The sequence below is a fragment of the Felis catus genome, chromosome B1 (assembly GCF_018350175.1).
Source record: "Felis catus isolate Fca126 chromosome B1, F.catus_Fca126_mat1.0, whole genome shotgun sequence".
NCBI lineage: Eukaryota > Metazoa > Chordata > Mammalia > Carnivora > Felidae > Felis > Felis catus.
This window is the reverse complement of record NC_058371.1, coordinates 88,276,931-88,298,118: the sequence shown is the minus strand read 5'-3', so window position 1 is coordinate 88,298,118 and position 21,188 is coordinate 88,276,931. Positions and strand designations below refer to the sequence as shown.

General features: G+C 36.2%; 1 long non-coding RNA gene across 4 annotated transcripts; it reads right to left on the bottom strand.

Moving 5' to 3' along the window:
- Window positions 1–387: 387 nt before the first annotated feature.
- On the bottom strand, window positions 388–20,927 carry LOC109499419. Of its 4 annotated transcripts, XR_006596753.1 has the most exons (8): window positions 20,795–20,927; window positions 10,513–10,681; window positions 9,431–9,557; window positions 7,183–7,229; window positions 3,264–3,402; window positions 2,575–2,666; window positions 2,001–2,132; window positions 388–682 (listed from the first exon to the last, which is right to left on the bottom strand). It is a non-coding gene; the product is annotated as an uncharacterized LOC109499419 (long non-coding RNA). The 4 variants fall into 4 exon arrangements; XR_006596751.1 differs by lacking the exon at window positions 9,431–9,557; XR_006596752.1 differs by lacking the exons at window positions 388–682; window positions 9,431–9,557 and adding an exon at window positions 702–1,823.
- Window positions 20,928–21,188: the final 261 nt, after the last annotated feature.

Genomic DNA, 21,188 nt, shown 5'->3' with positions numbered 1-21,188 from the left:
TATAATAAACTAACCGATATTCTCTATTTACAGGAATTTAATTTCCTAAGAAGATTCTCACTTAAACAAGAAAGCATTTTAGAAAACACTGTCCCCAAAGCAGCAAAACATTTTAGAAAATATCTACTCAAAAATGTAATTAAGAGGGCAAATTTAAGAGTTTACATTTAGATTGAGTTACTCATAAAATATGCCATTGAAAAAAGTTGCATTTCACATAGCGATTAAGCGTTAGCATCTTGGAACACAGTAACAGTAAGGCAATAGTTGCTGAACACCATTATGTGCCACGCGCTTTGTTTGTATTTCCTTATTTAATTTTTACTATAACCTGAATAATGAAATGTTTATAATTGCTAGAAATGTATGCAATACAGTAACAGAATGCAGAGTGTCAATAAGGAGTTTATTATCGCAAAACACAAAATACACAGAGATAGGGCATTTCTGGTGTGGAATATTTAAGCAGCCCAGTGATGCCATCAGGAAAATAGGTTTCTCCCTAACTTCTGCTCTCTCATCTTCAGTATGCTGCCTTCTCCTTCTTAGCCTTCCTGTGTGGGTTCCTTTACCTTCCCAAGATGGTCATTATATTTCCAGGAAATATCTCTCCACTGAACTGAATCACAAAAAGGCAGTATTTCTTTTATGGATCTTCTTTCACCCAGAGGAGAGTATAGATCTAGAAGGTATTATGTTAAATGAAATGTGAGACTGAGAAGCAAATACCATAGGATTCCACTCATAAGTGGAATTATAAAAAAAAAAGAATAAACAAACAAAAAGCAGAATCAGACCCATAAATACAGAAAATAAACTGATGGCTGCGAGAGGGGAGGGAGATGGGGGGGTGGGAATGAGTGAAAGGGAGAGGGAGATACAAGCTTCCAGTTATGGAATGAATAAGTCATGGGAATACTTATTATAAAGGCACAGTGTAAGGAATACAGTCAATGATGTTGTAATAGCCATGATAGCTACACTTGTGGTGAACACAGCATAACATATCAATTTGCCAAATCATTAAATTATACACTTGAAACTACTGTAACATTATGTGTCAACGATACTCAAATTAAAAAAAAAAAAGAAAACAAATATATTCTAGGAGCCTTCCACTTAAAGCTCATTGGTCAGATTTGTGTCACATGAGCCTTCTTTAGTCTCTAGCAAGGAGAGTGGAATTGTTGTGATTGGTCTAGATTAATAAGGTTTTAGGTCTGGGTTAGAGGAGTGACTCCTTCATGTCATACAAAGTGCTAAAATATCGAGACTTGGTTAACAAAGTACAGTGGACAGTGGATATTGAGTGGAGAGCAAAGCACGTATTTTCTGCCACATTAATCCTACAACAATTTTATGGTATAGAAACTAAGGCTCACAGGTTTAAGTAAACTTTTGCACAGCTAATATCTAATTGATATTGAATTGTTGATATCTGCCACTGCCTCCAAAATCTTCCCATATAGTCATAATTTTTTATTTGTTTTAAGTATTAATTGAAAAAGCCTGTCCCATTTTAAATTTCTTAATGTTTTCAAAACTATGAAGCTATGGGAAAAGATACCAGTACACATCAAGGGAAATTGTGAATGGAAACGTATTGCAACCCATGCAATGAAAATATATTATCACTGCTTTGTCCTTTGGATAGTATCCTTGACAATTATCAATACTACAAGATTAGTTGAAGTGATTCTTGGGCAGGACTGGAGAAAACAGAGGAGGCAAAGGTGGAGGTGATATTTTCCTGATTCTAAAAATCTCAGATCCCTTAGGACATCTTCATCCACCATGTGGTATTTCTCTAAGATCAGGCTCATCTAGAAGGAAACACAAGTGAATTATCTGTACATTTAAAGGTGCAAATAAAAAATCTGGGACACTGAGAAAAGGAGAGTAGACATTCAGATTCCTACGTGTGTTATAATCAGGAACATTCCAGTATTTGAGCTAAAGCTAATGGGGGACAGACACAATGCTGTACAAGAGATACTGACCTGAGATCAAAGACACCCACTTCCCACTCATCAGCTCTTTGATGTTTCATCATTGTTCATACCGTCTTCAGCCTTCCCAGTGTTAAGTCACTCTCCACAAATATATTTTTTTTTTGTATAAAGTAATGAATCCTAAATTTGGGAGGAAGGCATAAAAAGTGCACCTGGATATCCTGCTTACCTCAAGTACTCAAGAGTATATTATTTATTTTGACAAACTTTTCTAGAAACTCTGCTTTCTGTTGTGAGGGTAAATGAAAGACACTAACATTCCTGGCAAAGCAAATAACATAATTTAAGGCAAGCAAATGTGCTGTATGTTGCTTTGCCAAAAGTACTGAATTTAACCATCCAAATAAATAACAATAAAAAAAATCTGTCTTTACATTTTAAGAAGCAAATACAGTCTGCACATCAAGTCTGCACATCAAATGTCTGAATTTCCAACATTAACTTAAGGAAATAATAAAATAATATGCACTTTCTTCATACAAACTTTCATAGACAAAATGGCTGTGCATTTCTGTTTTAATGGATTCTTCTAGTAATAGGAATATGGAAAAGCAAATCTCACCTCTTCCCATATTTATTCAGTGTAGTTTACCAAAGCACAATGAAATTGTTTGAAAGTGATTTTTCTGGACAGTGTTAAACTTCTAGAAACCCCTGATGTGCAAAAAAAAAAGTAAACATATTTGAGCTTTTTCACAAATAATCAGCAGCTACAACATTTGCTGCGGTTCTTTCTGTTTTGCTGTAACTCTACAATGTTTTAAATTCAAAAGGTTTCTGCTAGAATTGGATTATGATTATTATGCAGGAGCATATCCCAGTATAAACAGCTTTCTTGGCATTTACATATTGCTCCCACATGCTTCCATATCTGACTTCTCGGTAAGTCAGAAGCACATATTTTATTATTATGAAAAGAACACAGTTTTTTTTTTATTTACTATAGAATCTTGGGTTTTGACAAACAGAACAATCCAGCACCATAGAGTTTATACAGCCAAAACTTGAACCGATAATAATGACATGAACGTACAGAGCATGTAAATATTTCAACCTAAAAATCTGTATTGTTAATGCAAGATCATCAAATGTTGTCCACAGTGAATTCCGAAATTCCAGCCTAACTAACTACTTTTATAATAGTGAGGGTCAACCAGTGAGCAGAAAGTGAGAACCTAAGCAGCTTTTGTTAAACCTCCACGGAGACATTGAGCCTCTCTCTTCCGGTAGTGTAAACGTGACAAATCTTACCCCATCTGCAGCCACCATTGAAGGAAGTCCTATATCCCACGACTGAAAATCACCTTCCATTCCTCTATCATGGTAAAACCAGTGCCATAAAGTCATTGCAAAAGACAGCCAACAACTTTGTTATTGTAATAGGCTTTTCCTATAAGGAATAGCAGACCAGTGTTTTCTCAAAGCAGGTATATACATCCTCAACAGTGAAAGTAACTAGTATATAATAGAGTTTCTTAATGTTTCATGCTGTTCTGCTGTTCTCAAGGAAAATTCTAAACTGCTACGTATAAAATACTGCCAAACAACCCTAAAATGCCCAGGATGTGAGAATCATTTCCAATTTTGCTTGCCTCCATTCTGGTCATTTATTTCCCTAAGCCAGGGCACGCTGGCCTTCCTATTCCTAGATATCTAACAAATTAAAATTATTAAATGATTGATGAGCGACAACTCTCAATCAACAAAAACAGAACATTTTGGCTAAGGCTATTCAGAAAGATCAAGAGTTTTTGTTTTTATTAAGAAATGAATATTTATAACAATTCTACATCCTAACCTTTTTTTTTTCTTTTGGTTTTTCTGTAGGGACAAAAATGTCTCCTTTCCTTAATGTCATCCAAAAGTATGTGGCCTTGTAAATCTGCCCTAGAATAAACAGCCTAGGTGGGGAGTTACAAGAGGAGAAGGTAGGGCATGGCGTATCAGAAGAATATGCATCATATATTGAGCATCAGTCTTTCTACCTAAGTCGTTAACTGTTCTGGGTGCAAATGTTTCTCTATAAAGAATCAGATGTTCTTTCTCCTTCCATTCCTCAAACATGGTAAAACCAGTGCCATAAAGTCATTGCAAAAGACAGCAAACAACTTTGTTATTGTAATGGGCTTTTTTTTTTTAACAATGGGTCTAGCAGGTGGCATGTGGCGATGGCTGGGTCTCTCTCCATCTCCAGGGTGCCAAGATGTCCCTCAAAGTTTCTGTGGGAGGAATTTGTTGGTGGGATTTGGATTGTAAAGGCACGCGCAAGCATCTGCTGCCTCCCTGGTCTCATTACCATTCGCACAATTAACTCCTGTGGCTCTTGGCTCAGCAGCCAGAACCAAGGACTCAATTTTACTGCCTCTTTGACAATGCTCATTATCATTCATCTGAACTTAAGAGTTCTCAGGCTTTCAGCTCACAGGAAAGTTTTCTCAGGAAAATAGATCACACACAGGAAAGCCTTAGGAATGGAGAGCAAGGAGCAGAAAAATGGCTGAGGACCTAAACTGACACCTGGGAGGAACTGAGGTTCTGGAATGTGGAATTTTAGTTCACTTCATAAGGGCGTGTCACATCTTTCAAGACTGTATCCTATTTCAAAGGCCTACGTTTGATCTCCTAATATTTTCCGTTAAGGAACTATGATTCGTTAACAACAGTTGTTTCAACTATTCTCATTGATCCCAGCTCCAATTTTGTATCCTGGAGAAGCTTTGGTCAAGACTAAAACTCTGTCTCCAAAAGGGTCTTGAGGCATTTTCCAGTAGAGATCATACAGAGTGTTTTGAAATGCAAGGAAGGAAAGATTCACAAAAGATAAGACAAAAATCAGGCATGCCCATATTTGTAAAGCCTCACTCAGTCTGATTAATCAGTGTTAAATTGCATAATTATCAGGAATGCTACCTGAAAATGAAAAATGTACTGTCTCTTTAACCACTTGTCTCATGATAAATATTCATAAACTGCAGTTATTAACAAGTTTATGTTGGGCCAGATCGAGGTGATAATGTATGACTTCTTTCTAGCTTAAATAGCACAAATCTGTCATCTATTGACATGTAGCCTACAAAGAGGTTAAAAGAAAACCTCCTTCCTTGTTACTAAGCGATATAAAAACCGTACCTTCTCTTAAAGATAAAACTTAATTTTGAAGAAGAAGCATTAAACCAGTCTGGCTCAAATGGAGTAAGGCTGCTTTGTTTGAAACAACAAAAGAATGATTAGGCTGTTAAAAGCCAGGGAAGCTGTGTTGTGTGGTGAACGCCATGGAGCCCTATTTGTACTTTTATGGAAAAATCAGCTCGCCAAAGGGAAAGTTTACAAAGCTATCTCTCTGCAATAAGTAAAACTTTATTCCAATGATGACAATTGGGAAGATTATAATATTCGTCATATCACTATCATTTTTTTTTATTTATTGAGCTTTATATTGTCTTAGTAAGGGGAAACCACCTTACTGATCTTGATTATACTGTTTCTCCTTGGAGTTCCACAAGGCAAAACATATAATTTCATCTCCCTCTCTCCCTCCCTCCCTCACACCCTCACTCCCTCTCTCCCTCCTTAAATACATACATATATAATATTTATATTACATATTTAATACATATTTATATTATATATGTAATACATATTTATATGATATATTTAATTTGGCATTAGGAATAAAGACATTTTCTTTAAGATCATAAATTCATTACTATAAATTTAAGTTACCTAACTTTATATACCATTTTATATTGCCTCCAAAATGCACATTTTCTCAAGTATAACACAAGAGAAAGTAAAATAGAAGTTTAGGATGTGATATAATTCAAACTCACCCTCATGTGAATGGAGAAAAACAAAACCCTCACACTAGGTACTCTAACGCTTATGGTTTGTTAGAATTCAATTCATGTTTGGAAGATAGGTAATATGTAGTTGAATCTGCAGAAAAAGCATTGTTTCCAGGCTGGCTTGACAAAATAAAAGTGAGTATCTGAATTCTTCATATCCTGTCTTGATAGAAGTGATAGCACTCTACTAAGAAACTTTACACACCTGGAATTTCTTCCCAGCTTAGAACAAAATGCTTGGAGTTCCTTCCGTACACTAGAGTCCAGTATAAATCTCTGGTGCTTACAGAGTCCACATTGGCTCTCACAGTAAGCTGTGGACTCCAATCCTGACTCTTCATTCTGTAGACTCATGGTTGCAGACTCTACTAAAACTTGCATTTATGAGAACAAAATTGATGTTATTTACTTCTTGAATGCTGGTGCCCATATGAAATGCTGTTTGGTGTGGAACTTTTGTATCCCTCTTCTTCCCCATCCCAGACCTTAGAATCTTGCCCTTGTACCCTCTAGAGTTCTTCCCCAGTGTATCTGGAGCCAGTCTTGTCCTGCATCAGGAGGGATGTATGAATGTTGGTGCCTACCGCTAACTGATACTCTCTTGCCTCTGACCCTAAGCATGGTCCTTGGTTCTAACTGAACTTCTTTCTTATACCTGATGTGTCCTCTGCACTTACTGTCCCAATTCTAAAGTTGACCTTCAGAGCCTCCTTCGTTTTGCTAGTTTTATTCTCCTGCCGTTCCAAATCCAAATTATTCAATCCTGCTCCAGACTTTTTTGGTTTTTGCCTTTTTATCAGCTGGTGAAATTCTGTGAGGCTGACATTCCTTTGGGGATATTCCCTGGAATCCTCATTGTTTGCACCACCTACCCATGAAAGTACTAACGATCTCATGTTATGCTGCCAAGAACTCATCCGATGGCGGATCGTGGTCTGCTGCCAGACCCACTGGTGTTCTGTCCACTGCACTGGATCTTCCCTTCTGTGTTCTGGATGAGCCTTCTAGAATTTGCTCCGCTCCAGTAAGACGCTTTGTTTATAGATTCTCTCCCCTCATGGTCTTGCGCTGTGTGGTTAACCAAGCCTTATTTATCATGCTTGCCTACGTCCATAACATAAATGAGATTGTAGTCATATTTCTGTTTGCTAATGCACTGCAGAAAAGGTGAACTTTATAGAAACTGGACACACGCCAACTACTTATATTCTAGTTTAGGTATTGCAGAAGTCTCTGGTGTGGAATACTGTTAAAAATAATAGAACACAGGCACCTATGTTATCAATTCATATTTAGATTTTCAAAAGTAATACATTATGTCTTACCTTTGCGAATCATGTTCCTGAATTTCAGGTGTCATGTTTTATTGTAACTAAAGTAAAACAAGCAAGAGTATATCAAGTCAATTTCAGGAATTGGTTAAATAATTATGCCAAAAAAAAAAAGAATTGGTTGTCATTGTTATGGCAAAAATACTATATTTTCTCTAAGGATTTTAATATGAGTGTAAACATACACATATAGATATGTGTGTTTACATACATATTTTTATAAATTATGTAATAGTCATATATCAATTTAACTCTTAAAGGAAATCTAATGACATACAGCCACATACTAAAATATAATTAAAATAATAGAGTGCACTTTCTCTCCAGAGTTATAAGTTTGACAACATCCAAATGTTTACTGAAGTGTTTTCTAAAAAGCATATGCTCCCAGGCGCATGAGTTAAATCTCTGAGCAGATACAATGCATAAAGAAGCAGCTGGTATCACCTCTCACAAATTAAAAATATACAAATTTTAATATTTTCATGATGAGATTTGGAAGTAACCAAATTTTCAAACTCTACCATACATACAGATATAAACAAATGTTACTTTATTCTTTATGTGTGAAAAAAATATATCACTTTCCTTATAAAAAATAAAACAGAAACATTTACCTAGGAAAAATCTGTGTATGTCTCTAACAAAACTGATGTGCTAAATTTAGTTTGTACGTGGAATATCTGCAGTATACCCGTGTTACTAATCAATGTTAAAATGCTATATTCACATTTTGCCTTTGAGTGCCCTTTTAAAACCATCACGTTATTAAGATATTGTTTGACTGTTTTGCCCTTACAAAAGTCCCCTTAAATCATGGAATAAGGCTGTTAAGCAAATGCAAAATAAGTCAACCATGCATTGTATGGCATATGGGCAATTCCTATCAAAGAAGTTTGTATGTGGATAAAAGTAAAACTCTATAAAATGGGATACTGGGGTATAAATGGATTTGGAGGATAGCTATTATAAATGCTGCACCAGTCAAATCCCTTAAGGAAGTTGACTATTATTCCTAAAGTTTTTATTCTGTATCTTGAAGATGTAAATAGTAAATAGTAGTAAATAGTAGTAAATAGTAGCACTTTTTAATTTAAATAGTAGCAGTTAACTGATTTAAAAAAAATCACAAGATGGAGACATTTTGTATTTCATTCCTCAAAATAGTGTTTTAACTTAGCTATTTTTTAAATTATAAATAGAAGATTGGTCAATGAGGTTTTTTATTTAATGTTTTATTTATTTTTGAGACAGAGAGAGACAGAGCATGAGCAGGGGAGGGGCAGAGAGAGAGGGAGACACAGAATCTGAAGCGGGCTCCAGGCTCTGAACTGTCTGCACAGAGCCCGACGCGGGGCTCGAACCCACAAACCGTGAGATCATGACCTGAGCCGAAGTTGGACGCTTAACCGACTGAGCCACCCAGGCGCCCCAGATCAATGAGGTTTTTGATGAAAGATTGTTTTATAGAATGGATGACATTGATTCAAAAAACCTTCTTCTGCTCAGGGTCATGACAACCTACCTTATTACCTCGGCTTCTCATCTGAGAGTGTATGAGCTTTAGAGAGGTACTTGGTCAGGCATTCTCTCCTTGGTTAGACATTAGAATCATCTGAAACTACTGGTGCCTAGTTTTCACCCTCAGAGATTGACTTAATTGCTTTGCCTTGTTTCCTGGCTATTTTGAAAAATTCCCCAGGTTGCTGTAATACGCAGTGAAAGTTGAGAATTATTTGACCTTTTCTAATAACAAGAATTTGACTCTAAAGATTATTTCTGTATCTTGCATGAAATATTGAAGCAACTAAACTGATTTCTGGTTTGGTGGCAAAATCTGTGTTACTTGTCTGCCTGCAGATTCGAGGATAGCCATGGAAGAACCACACAAGGGATGCTGGGCCTAATTTGGAAACAGAAGGGGAAGGGGCGTGGTCATCTTCAGGAGCTAGAAGAGAGAGTGAGCAGGTACGTAATGCAGGGAGACAAAGATATGGGGAGGTGACTTTCTCTCAACCTTTTTCTACTTTACAATCCACTGTCTTCTTATGATTCACATAAGAGTACAAATTATGTATAAATGATGGTATATTGGAAGGAGAAAAACAACAAAATGCCAGCATTAAACTATAAGTATTTCCTGGCCTGTCTTAAAAAAAAAAAAAAAATTGGAAAAAGACCCTGGCTTTAGTGATTCTCTAAAAATGAGTAGCTTTTTGACCAAGAAGAAGTCAGGACTCACAGGTTCATAACTGATGTGACGCATTTCCATGCAAGCATTCTAGCAGTATGAAAATCAGACCAGTGAATCTGACTTAAAAGTCACCTTTACTCTTCCTGAAAAAGGAACTTCCAATTCAGAGACAATCCTGAAGAGAAACGGTGATAGATGTGTTACAATACAAATGTTACGCTTTAAATAATTTAAAATGTTACGAAGTGGGGACAAGATTCTCTGAGACAAAATGGGAAGCCACATGTCCCTATCGAAAACATGTATTTAAGTGCAGTTCTTTTCTGAGGAAACTGAATTAGGCAGTCTGTGTAAGGGAGATGAAATATCTAACCAGGCCAGGTGAGCAGGGGTGGCAGAGGGTAGAGTTTTAAAGGGTTAAAGAGATTTCTTTTTTCCTATCACTATGGGGGAGTGCCTGAAAGACTCTTTAATACCTTTGATGTGTGCCAAGTTACTTGAGTAATGTGAAATTGATACTTCACTCTATAGCTCAAGGACTAAAATTATTAAACATTCATTTTCCTCTTAAATGATGTATTATGGACAACAATTGACAGAAAAGAGAAAGGGCGAGTGTTAAAAAGAAAGAAAAAATATAGAGGAACACAATGAAAGTAGAGGCATGATGTGAGAAAGCTAGAGATAAGAGTCTGAGGGAAGACTTTCGGTAGACGCCATGCTGAGGGGTGGTCTGAGTTACCACAGGCTTTGCCACTGGTTTGAGATTTGAGCTTCAGACCAATTAAATGTGAAGAGATGTTCACATGTAAAGAGATGTTACTCTCTTTCTGCCCTAATTTCTTTCACCGGTTTGCATTACAATTATTTGACTAGACCAATGAGTCTATAAGTTGGTCAATTAAAATTATATTCTTAGCACTTCATTTTCTAGCCAATAGTTCTCTTTATTGAATGAAGTAATTACCTACCTTAAAATGATTTTTATAAAAAGCAAGTCACTAAATGACAATAATACAAAATAAATTATTTCGAAAAGGCCACTTATCGCAGCACTATTATAATCACATACACACACACACACACACACACACACTCAATGTAAAGTAGAAAAAAACACAAATACTTACCAATTGTGTACTGTTTGAGTAAACTGCGGGGGAAAAAAAACCCATCCTGTGTAAGACTACATAGCTGGATGAGTAGCCATTCCATGAAGTGACCATCAGGATATGGAGAAAATTAGATAGACTACGCTGCAGGTCATTTGTGAGGTATAATCCACAAAGTTTCAGAAAGCTTATTGATGGAGGAGAGGAGAATAGGGTGAAGGTGAGTGAGAAGGATATAAGCTGAATTTCTTTGCCTTCATCCTATGCATATGTTCAACTTTGAAATCATGTAAATATACTTTATCACTATTAAGCAGAACTAAATTTTAAAATATTTTAAAATACAAATAACATGAAACAAATGACATAAATATGTATATAATATTTTTGAAATCACACAAACTCATTTATACATATATTTCCTATTTGGGTCACTGAAAAGACCTAGAATCAATGACCAATCCAATAAGGATGAATTCCTTTGATGCCCTAATTGTGGTCTTTCAATAGTGTTTTCTATTGAAACAACCTAGGGTTCCTTGGACAGATGGTTACTTCTAGGTCTGAGGTAGGAAGTGTGTAAGATGACCCTGGACCATATTGTCATAATGGAAAGAAAAAGTGTCAGCAAAGCCTTGAGGGATAATGTCTACAACTCAGGAGCAAACTTGAATAGACCCTCAGTAGCCAAAACTGGAATCATTTGAGCATTGCTAAGAATAATACATTTGATGTTTTGAAATACGTTAAAAATATTTAAATCCATAAATTCATAATGACAATAAAAAAATTCATTGATCACCTTTAAACATGCTAAAGAACCAAATGTCTTGTACCAAAAGGGAAACAATTGGGATTTGTCCCGCTTTTTCTAAATAACCTCTGATTCTCGTTAATCAGAGTTGATATGGAGACTGTTTTAAGGAGGTATTCTATCTGATAAAAGAAGATATATGTTAAAATTAGAATATCGTCATTTTATCCATAATAATCATCAGTTACTGATGATTACATCAATTACATAATAATCATCAATTACTGATACAAAGTACAAAAAGACAACCAGAGACATTATATGCCTCCTGATGGGACTAACCACCACTGCTTAGAAAGTAAACTTGCCAAAACCACCTAAAAGGAATCTGATCATTCTCTGGATTACCAAAATACAGGATATAGAGGGAATGACACTCCTGAAGACACTGTTGGGATACAATCAACAAATCCCGGCATGTGAGAAACTAGGGGAAAGATAACCTGGATCTTCAATGAAAACTTTTGGTAAAATTATTGAGAGGAAGTGATGAACTTCATATTAAAAGATATTTCAATTAACCATAAAACATGGCCCTTCTTTTTATTCACATTTCAGAGAAACAGAGTAAACTTTTTTTTTTTTTAACGTTTATTTATTCTTGAGACAGAGAGAGACAGAGCATGAACGGGGGAGGGGCAGAGAGAGAGGGAGACACAGAATCAGAAACAGGCTCCAGGCTCTGAGCCATCAGCCCAGAGCCTGATGCGGGGCTCGAACTCACAGACCGCGAGATCGTGACCCGGGCTGAAGTCCGACCCTCAACCGACTGAGCCACCCAGGCGCACCACAGAGTAAACTTTAAAAAAAAAGAAAAAAAAACTGTTGGGAAATTTTTATCATATTAAGGAATTATTTGTTTAATATGTGATGGTAGTATTATGGCTAGGTTTGATTAAGAATCCTCCCATGGACACAAAATCAATTCAGTAAAAAAGCATCACTTCAACCCTTAGAGTCTTTTTTGATAAGCACCCTAAATGATAATTTCTACAAAGTTAATTAAGTATCTGGTAATAGTTACAAAAAAACAAAAAACAAAAAAAAAAAAACTACCTACTTGCACAATGAGGAGCACAAAAAATTCGTTTGCTTCTTTCAAATGCCACTTAAGCTTGTAGATTATTGTTGTTGTTTTAATCAATAAATCAATATGGCAATATGCAGTGCCAGTAATTCAGAATTTGTTCCAAGCAGTGTGGTTTTCTGGCAACTGTCCTTCCTGAATCTGACATACAATCTGAAAGTACTAGGAATTTATAATCTCTAATTGACTTATATGCCAACAACCAATTTTTTTTTGGCTGTTGGTACCCATATTTGTGCTTTGGTTGGTAGAAGTGAAAGCTTAGATATTGTGTAGTTAAAAGGTGGGAAGTAGATCCCAGAGAAACCATAATACATGAGAGTAGAATGGTAAATGATAGCTGAAGCATATTCGTTATCAATTAAGCTCCTCTATGTCTTTCATCTGATCACCCAAGGTAATGAGTTTATAAGACATCTGTTTCTGTTATTTCCAGATATTTACATTTTTATGAATGCCTAAACGAGTATCTTTATACATATTTAAATGTATATGTGTGTACATGGGTTTGAAGACGTGTGTGTGTGTGTGTGTGTGTGTGTGTGTGTGAGACAGAGAGAGAGGAGAGACATCTCACAATGGTAAGGAAGACAAATACTCTTAGATTTTCCTGGGTTTCAATCCCAGTTCTGGCTTTGGCACTCAATTAGTCATGTAGACTAGGCCATTTACTGATATTCATTGATTCTCAGTGATCTATCTTAAGAAAGGGGTACTAAAATCCCAACCTCATACTTTTACAGTAAGGATTAAGTAAGATTATGAATTTATAGAATTTAGCACAGTTCCTGGCACCTAGTTGGCACTCAGCAAGTGATGAACTAGGTAAATTAGGATAAGTTATTTACATCCCAATTTTTTTTTAATAAATGGGGGCACCTGGGTGGCTCAGTTGAATAGGCGTCCAACTTTGGCTCAGGTCACAATTTCGCTGCTCATGAGTTCGAGCCCCGTGTCAGGCTCTGTGCTGACATCTCAGAGCCTGGAGCCTGATTAGGATTCCGTGTCTCCCTCTCTCTCTACCCCTCCCCCACTCATGCTCTGTCTCTCGCTGTCTCAAAAATAAATAAACATTAAAAATATTTTAAATAAATTATTAGGGATCACAATATAGAAAGAGACTAAATGCATGAAGGAGAGGGTTAAGTTCAGAAGAGATTCTTCTCAATATTGTTACTTTCTCTGCTTAGATTATCTTTATTGAGCCTGGAAAATTCTATTTCAAACCACTAGTCCTGAAAGAAGAGTCTAGAAATCTGTGAGCACGCTCCCCACCCCCAACTAACAGTAGTACTTCATAATGAAATTTACTCTAGGTTTGTCATAAACCAGGACCCTCAGATTAGAACTCCCTCAAATATTTCTATAGGAATATACCTGCTATGCAACAAAGTGCCTCTGAGAACACAAAGATCAATACCTGGTCCTATATTTCATATGTCATAAGATATACACAATTTCTGGAACTATAAACATTCTGTTTACAAATGATTTACAAATATTTTAAAACAGTGTCAGTGTTATTGTCATTATTTGTTTTAATGTTTATTTATTTTTGAAGGAAAGAGAGACAGAGCATGAGCAGGAAGAGGAAGAGAGAGACACAGAATCCGAAACGGGCTCCAAGCTCTGAGCTGTCAGCACAGAGCTTGATGCAGGCCTCGAACTCACAAACCATAAGATCATGACCTGAGCTGAAGTAGGTCGCTTAAAAGACTGAGCCACCCAGGTGCCCCTGTCATTATTTTAGTTTCCTTCAACAAATTTGATTCATTATAATGAAAATACCAAACATGATGATAAACAGTCTCTGAAAAGCTTAATCTTTCCTTAAAAAAAAGTTTTATTTAGACTACAGCAATGTTTCATAAATTGTAGTCTTGCAACACCTGTACATTTTTATCATATGAGCACTACCTGTATTATTTTTACAAACTAGCATTTTGTTCAAACTGACTTAATATTTCCACTTAACAATTTTAAAAAGGAAATTTTATATTATTACTAAAAACAGTGGTGGAAGAAAGAAATGGAAAACCCAATCATTTGCCACATGAAAAAAAGTATAACCAATGAAAATAGTTCATTATTTTATTTTATTTTATTTTATTTTATTTTATTATTTTATTTTTTATTCATTTTTTGAGAGCGCAAGAGAGAGAGAGCGAGAGAGCACAGCAGAATCGGGTAGAGAGAGAGAGACACAGAATCCAAAGCAGGCTCCGGGCTCTGAGCTGTCAGCACAGATACTGATGCGTGAACCCGAACCGTGAGATCATGAGCTCAGCCAAAGTCGGACGCTTAACCACTGAGCCACACAAGTGCCCCAATAATCCAAAATAAAAGATGATTAAATCAATGTCCCTTCATTGTGGACTTTTATAAGGCCTTGATTAGTTTCATACCTTAGTCACCCTTCCAGCTTCTCATATGATTGCTTTCCTTCACTTGCTTTTGAAGGACACTAAATGTCATTCAATCTGTTGTAGTCTTTATGATTTCTCATCACAGGGCCTTTGCATTTATCATTACCTCTACCTGGATATCCTTTCCTCTTCTCTATATCTAGTTAATGATGATTTGTTCTTTATACTTTAGTTGGAGCCTTGCTCTTTCAAAGTCATTTCTGACCTCTCTGATCAAGTCAAATTACCCTATTACAGATTCTCATTCTATTTTAGCTCTTGTCAAAGTAGTGATTTTTTTATTTGTTTTTATGACTATTTGACTAATCTCTCTCCCATTACCTTCTAAATTTTAAGAGGTCTGTGATTATGAATGGCTTTGCATTGCATTTTGTCTCTAGCAAGTGGCATCATGCCCAGCCCACATGTATTAAATAAATACGTGTATTTTTTATGTATTAAATAAATGCATTTCTATCATATTTTTAAAACCATAAAGAAACAAAATTGTATATATACATATATGTAACATAACATATAAAATATAATTTATATATTTTAAAATAACCACTCCCTTTACTTCTCTTACTCTGTTGTTTTCCTCACTCCTAACCACATTGAGTTTGGATTTGATAACCAGGCAAATGACAATTAGATATGGCTTTTGAGATACTGCAATATTTTTTCCAGAGAAAGGCTTGTTTGCTTTCTCAGGGAAGACAAGGATAATCAAGATGATTGTATTATTCAGTATTTTGATTTTCAGAGTTCTCAAGCCTGCCAAATTCTCCCAGGCAATGCCAGCCATTTCAATACTAGTAATGCACCATTATTTTCAGATCAGACGTCTAATTTTGACATAAAGGGTCTAGGTTGTATAGTCAACACACAAATCACATAATCATTGATATAAAAATGACAGTTCCCCACAGACCACCTAAAATCATGTATGTCCCCGATGGTGAATATTGGAATAAAGGATAGTTTTCAAAGTCATATTACTTTATAATCATGAAGATTTCATGCATACAAGGTATGTCCACATGTTATGTGTTCTCCTTATCCCTAAAGTACTAAAAGTTGGGAAGAGCAAGTATCCATATTCCCATTTAATAAATGCTAAGCCTTAGCAAAATGGCCAAGACTTTACTGATATTTTATGATAGCTTGTCAGGTTCTAAGAATTATAACTATCTTAGAATTATAGGGGTCTGGTTATTAATGCAATAGTTATTAATGAAAGTCAAGGAACTTTGAAGTTGGTACTGAGAGGAACTCCATATAGACAAAAATTTTGAAATGTAGTAGTAGAAAGAGTTTTGCTACAAAAGAATCCGAAGTACAGTGTACCAAAGCTTTCAGTGAATGATAGGCAGTGATTGGAGTATGTGTAGATAGAAACAAAGAAGAGAGACAAGAATATAATTCGTAATATAATCAAATGAAGTAAACTTCAAAGAAGAGTTTCTCAAAAGAGGGAGATGGGGGCGCCTGGGTGGCTCAATTAAGTGTCTGACTCTTGATTTCGGCTCAGATCATGATCTTATAGTTTGTGGGATTCAACCCCTCATAGGACTCTGCACTGACAGCGTGGACCCTACTTGGGATTCTCTCTCTCTCTCTCTCTCTCTCTCTCTCTCTCATTCTCTCTCTCTCTCACTTTCTTCCTCGTCCTCCTCCTCCTCCTCTTCCCCTACCTCAAAATAAATAAAAAAACAATTTAAAAAATCAAAAGAGGGACATTAGTGGTAAATCTTAGTAGGATCTGAGAGAATATTGAGATAACCTCCTAACCAAATGTTACCTCTGACACAGGAAAATTATGATTCTTGACTTAAGGTATTTATAAAAGAATCAACAATTTTAAGGAAAAAGTCAGTATTCGTTATGCCAAGAAAATTCAGGGATCATCCAATGAAATATTTCCCTGTGATATGGGAAAGGGCTAGAATAAAGAGGGTCACAGAGAGCACAACTTCCAGCGGTGGTCAGCAGTGGTCCTGAAAGTGACAGGAAAGTAACACACGGGTGAGAACCTCTGTACTTTTTTTTTTTTTTTTTTTTTTTGCATGCTCACATCTACTGAGATTCTGAAATAAAATCAACAAAGCTATGCTATGGTATGCTATTGTAGTTATATATTTGAATTCAAAGAATAAAAAAATATTGCCAAATGTTGTTTCTATGAAAAAAAATATTGTGTTGTTCCATACAAGATACTAGAAGATAGGAGAAAGTAGTGGAATTCAACAAAATTTGTTCTCCAATACCATCATCAAAAGGAGAAAGTGGCAGAAGGAAAAAAAAAAAAAAGGAACTCCTGGATGAAGAAAACAAACAAATAACAAAAACCAAACCCTGAGAAAGTGTGGTAAACAAGGATTGTCCTGGTTAAATGGTTATTTTATTCCTTTCCTCCTTTTCATCATGGAACGCATGGAAAGTAGATGGTTTGAAATACACTGGGAACACAGCTTGATTTTTCTCAATATGTGTGACTCACTCTGTGCAAGGCTCAGGACCAGACTTTTGAAGATACATATAAATGAGGCTCCATAAGCATTTGCTATAGCAAACTGGGATGAGACGTGCATAAGAGAGAAACACAAACCATAAATGCTGAAGTGGGCCATAGTTGGGAAGTGAGGCTATAGGAGCATAGAGGTTTAATTTTTCCTAGAAATGTCACCGATGAATGGATGTGATGGTACCTAAACTGGGCCAGGAGGATTGTGCAGACTATGTGTAGTTGAAGATGGAACAGAAAGGAATCAGCATGAGCCCAGGAATATTCAGATGGGGGACACCTTTCAGGGAAGGTGCCTTCCATGGAGGATAAAATTGGCAATTCAGGCCGAAGAGAAAATATGGAAGGTCTTAAAACCTTCTAAATAAACATCCAGTTAAAAGGCATGTGCTTAATATCGGTCGCAAACTCCTTTACAGAGCCTCTGAAAACTTTTGCTTCTCACATGCACGTGCCCATTCAGGCGACATTTTGCACACTGTTTCAGGGTTTCAGAGGAGGCTTTGAGCCATTACTAACTTCTGATTGTAGGCAATGGGAACTAAAAGAATAGGAAAGTAAGACGATAAAGTGCAAACAGTGTCGGTGTTCCATGTGAATCTCATCATCACCAATTAGAACTCTGAATACAAAGTGGACTTAAAATTCTAATGGTACTTCACAGGTGTGAAAGGATTAAAAACACTTCTCTGCAAAGGGCTATACAACTCCCAGGATAGTAAACCTCACATATGTGAGCACATATCTTTGATTGTCTGTATGAGAAATAGCAGCCCCCCTCTGCCCTGAGAAGTGCACTGCTTAAAACAAAAGAATATATCTATTCTGAAAGCTGAGAAAAATGACTGGGTTTTGTTCCTCCCATGTTATTTGCATAAAGGGATTTTTATCGCTCAGACATTTCTTGAATTAGAAAACAGCTTTCACAGATTTTACCCTTTGAAAATGACAATATCTAATCTCTTCGCTTTCAGGAGCCAGGCCTGCAATGCCAAATACCTCAAAAGGGGAATAGTCAACTATTTTTCACAGATCCTCTATAATAGATGAGATATGAAATGAATTTCATGGAAGTTGAACACCCTGGAGGTTATTAGTTTGCCATAATATATGATATTATTCTGGCATCATATCATTATCATTATTATTTTCTTGTGCAACCAACCTAAAACATTTGAAAAATTTATCAATTTTATCATTTATGGATCTTAATAAAGAATGTGTGTCCTTTTCTTAAAACCATTAAGCTATGAAAGACATTTATATTTTATTTTAAGTTATATGTACATGCGCTGAATATTTAAGATATCAACTTAAAGTATACTGGGAAAAAATAATCGATATTTAGTTACAAGATACAATTATCCTTAGAGGGCAACATGTATTCAATTAAGACACTAAATTACTGATTATAAAAATGTTTGATAGGGGCACTGGGTATCTCAGTCGGTTGGACGTCCGACTTCAGCTTAGGTCATGATCTCAAGGCTTGTGAGTTCGAGCCCTGAGTTGGGCTCTGTGCAGACAGCTCAGAGCCTGGAGCCTGCTTCGGATTCTGTGTCTCCTCTTTCCCTGCCCCTCCCCTATTTGCTTTGTCTCTCTCTGTCTCTCTCAAAAATAAATAAACATTAAAAAAAATGTTTGATAATATATGCCTGTGATATCAAGTGTTTAAAAAATGATTAGAACTTTTAGGTCAAATGTAATAATAATGAAAGATCATTTTCTAGCTATTATGTGGTAGTGCTACGAACATATATTTTAATGTTAGTATGCATGTACGTATTTTTCTTCCCCCAGCTCGATGAGAGATTGCATATGTATATTCAGTCTCTTAAAGGTTCAATTTTGAAATTCTCTTAAACATTTTTGAACAAGCTTTAGCCAATTTTAAAAGTTGGGAGTTTAGGGACGCCTGAGTGGCTCGGTCGGTTAAGTATCTGGCTTTGGCTCAGGTCATGATCTCAAGGTTTGTGAATTCCAGCCCTGCATCAGGGCTCTGTGGTGTCAGACCAGAGCCTGCTTGGGATTCTCTCTCTCCCTCTCTCTCTGCCTCTCCCCCGCTTGCTCTCTCTTTGTCTCAAAAATAAATAGACACTAAAAAAAAAAAAAATTTAATATTGGGAGTTTAGGATCTTGTCTTTTATTAACAATTTTTCCCCAAAAACCCTAGAAATCAGCATTAAAATGTAAATAAAACACAACTGTACAGGTTTGTTAAAACTAACAGAACTATGCATGTGAAAGGGTGAAAGTAGTATCAATTAAACCTTAATAAATCTGAATTTAGAAAATACTGTGCATAAGGAGAGGGATAATGTAAAACCTTTTGTGTATTTTATTTAAAAATGGTAATATTGTTTATAACTCTCAGTGTAACCATGAACTGAAGACACTTTTCTCAATGAAACAACATCTTTCCTAAAGAGTACAAATAGAAAAAACTTAAAATTCTCCATTGCTCTCTATTTTTTTTGTATTCTTTTTTTTAAATGTTGACTTAGCATTCAGTTCACTACAAGAAAAAAAAAAGCCACCAGCGCATTAAAAATTAAACAAATACCTATTTTGGGGGTTTCTGGTAGGAGATGTCAAAGAGTTTTCTTGATATATGTACTACATTTTCTTGTTTTTATCATTTAAAAGATTAATGGTTATTTGTCTATTTAGCTAGCAGATGGGAAGTGATTTTGCGATGTTCTATATTCATCACAGAGTGACTGCTCATTCTTATTTTCCTTCTATTTCAGAAGAAACCAAAAGAAAAAGAACTTCCATTACATCGGTGCTAGTTTCATTATTGTGTCATTGTCAGAACTTTTACACTAATCCTAGATATGAGTCTATGCACTAGGTAGCCACTAAAATAAGATACATGGCCTCGTATGGTATCCAGCAGTCTGTGTGATCCTACACTCTTACTCCAAAGAACCCGATACCCACAACTCCTGCCCTTGCTGATCCAGCCTTCCCTCTTACAACTTTCGATTATATGCCTTTTCTGCTAATCTCCCATTGTTCCCGCTGCTAGCCACTTTCCCTGTCTTTTTAGATAGTTTTTAGACAAGACCTTATTCTCCAATTGCCAGTGGCAAAACTAAGACCAAAGAATTAATGTTCTATAATGGGTCCAAGGAGTGTGACTACTTTCAAAAGGAAAACAATGAGTTATCTCCCTTTCTCCAACCATATCATAAGAAGGATATGCATGATCCAGGCCTCTAGATTTGATGTGAGATGTTCGTAAACTTTCCATGCCCTCTCTAACTATGGAGAGAGTAAGAGAGATAACGATCAGCATTCAAATCACTAAATATCCAACTCCTCTAACTCAGCTAGGAATAGCGTGAGATTGCTCCCCAAATCAAGAATAGACATGATAGCCCGATTTTCTCCTTCTCATATGTTTCTTGGCTTGAGCTCCAGGACAACTCTCCCACAGCTCTCCAAACCATCACCTATCCTACCTTTAAGTGAGGAAGGTCCTATTCCTTTCCAAAAAGCATCTCATAAAACATTTTTGTTACTTAGGCAACTTCATGTTCTCTATTCAAAGGAAGAAGAACTCTTCATGATGTATGTAAGGAGACTCTACAAAGGAGGAATCCATATTAGAATGTGCCATTGTCCACTTACCTGTTGCCTCATTCTTTTTAAGGGCCATGCATTGTTTTTAAGTTTATTTATTTGTTTTGAGAGAGAGAGAGAGAAAACATGTGGGGGGAGGGGCAGAGAGTGAGGGAAGGGTGGCGGAGAGAGAGAATCCCAAGCAGGCTCAGCGCTGACAGTGTGGAGCCCTACTTGGTGCTTGAACCCATGAACCGTGAGATCATTACCTAAGCTAAAATCAAGGGTTAGATA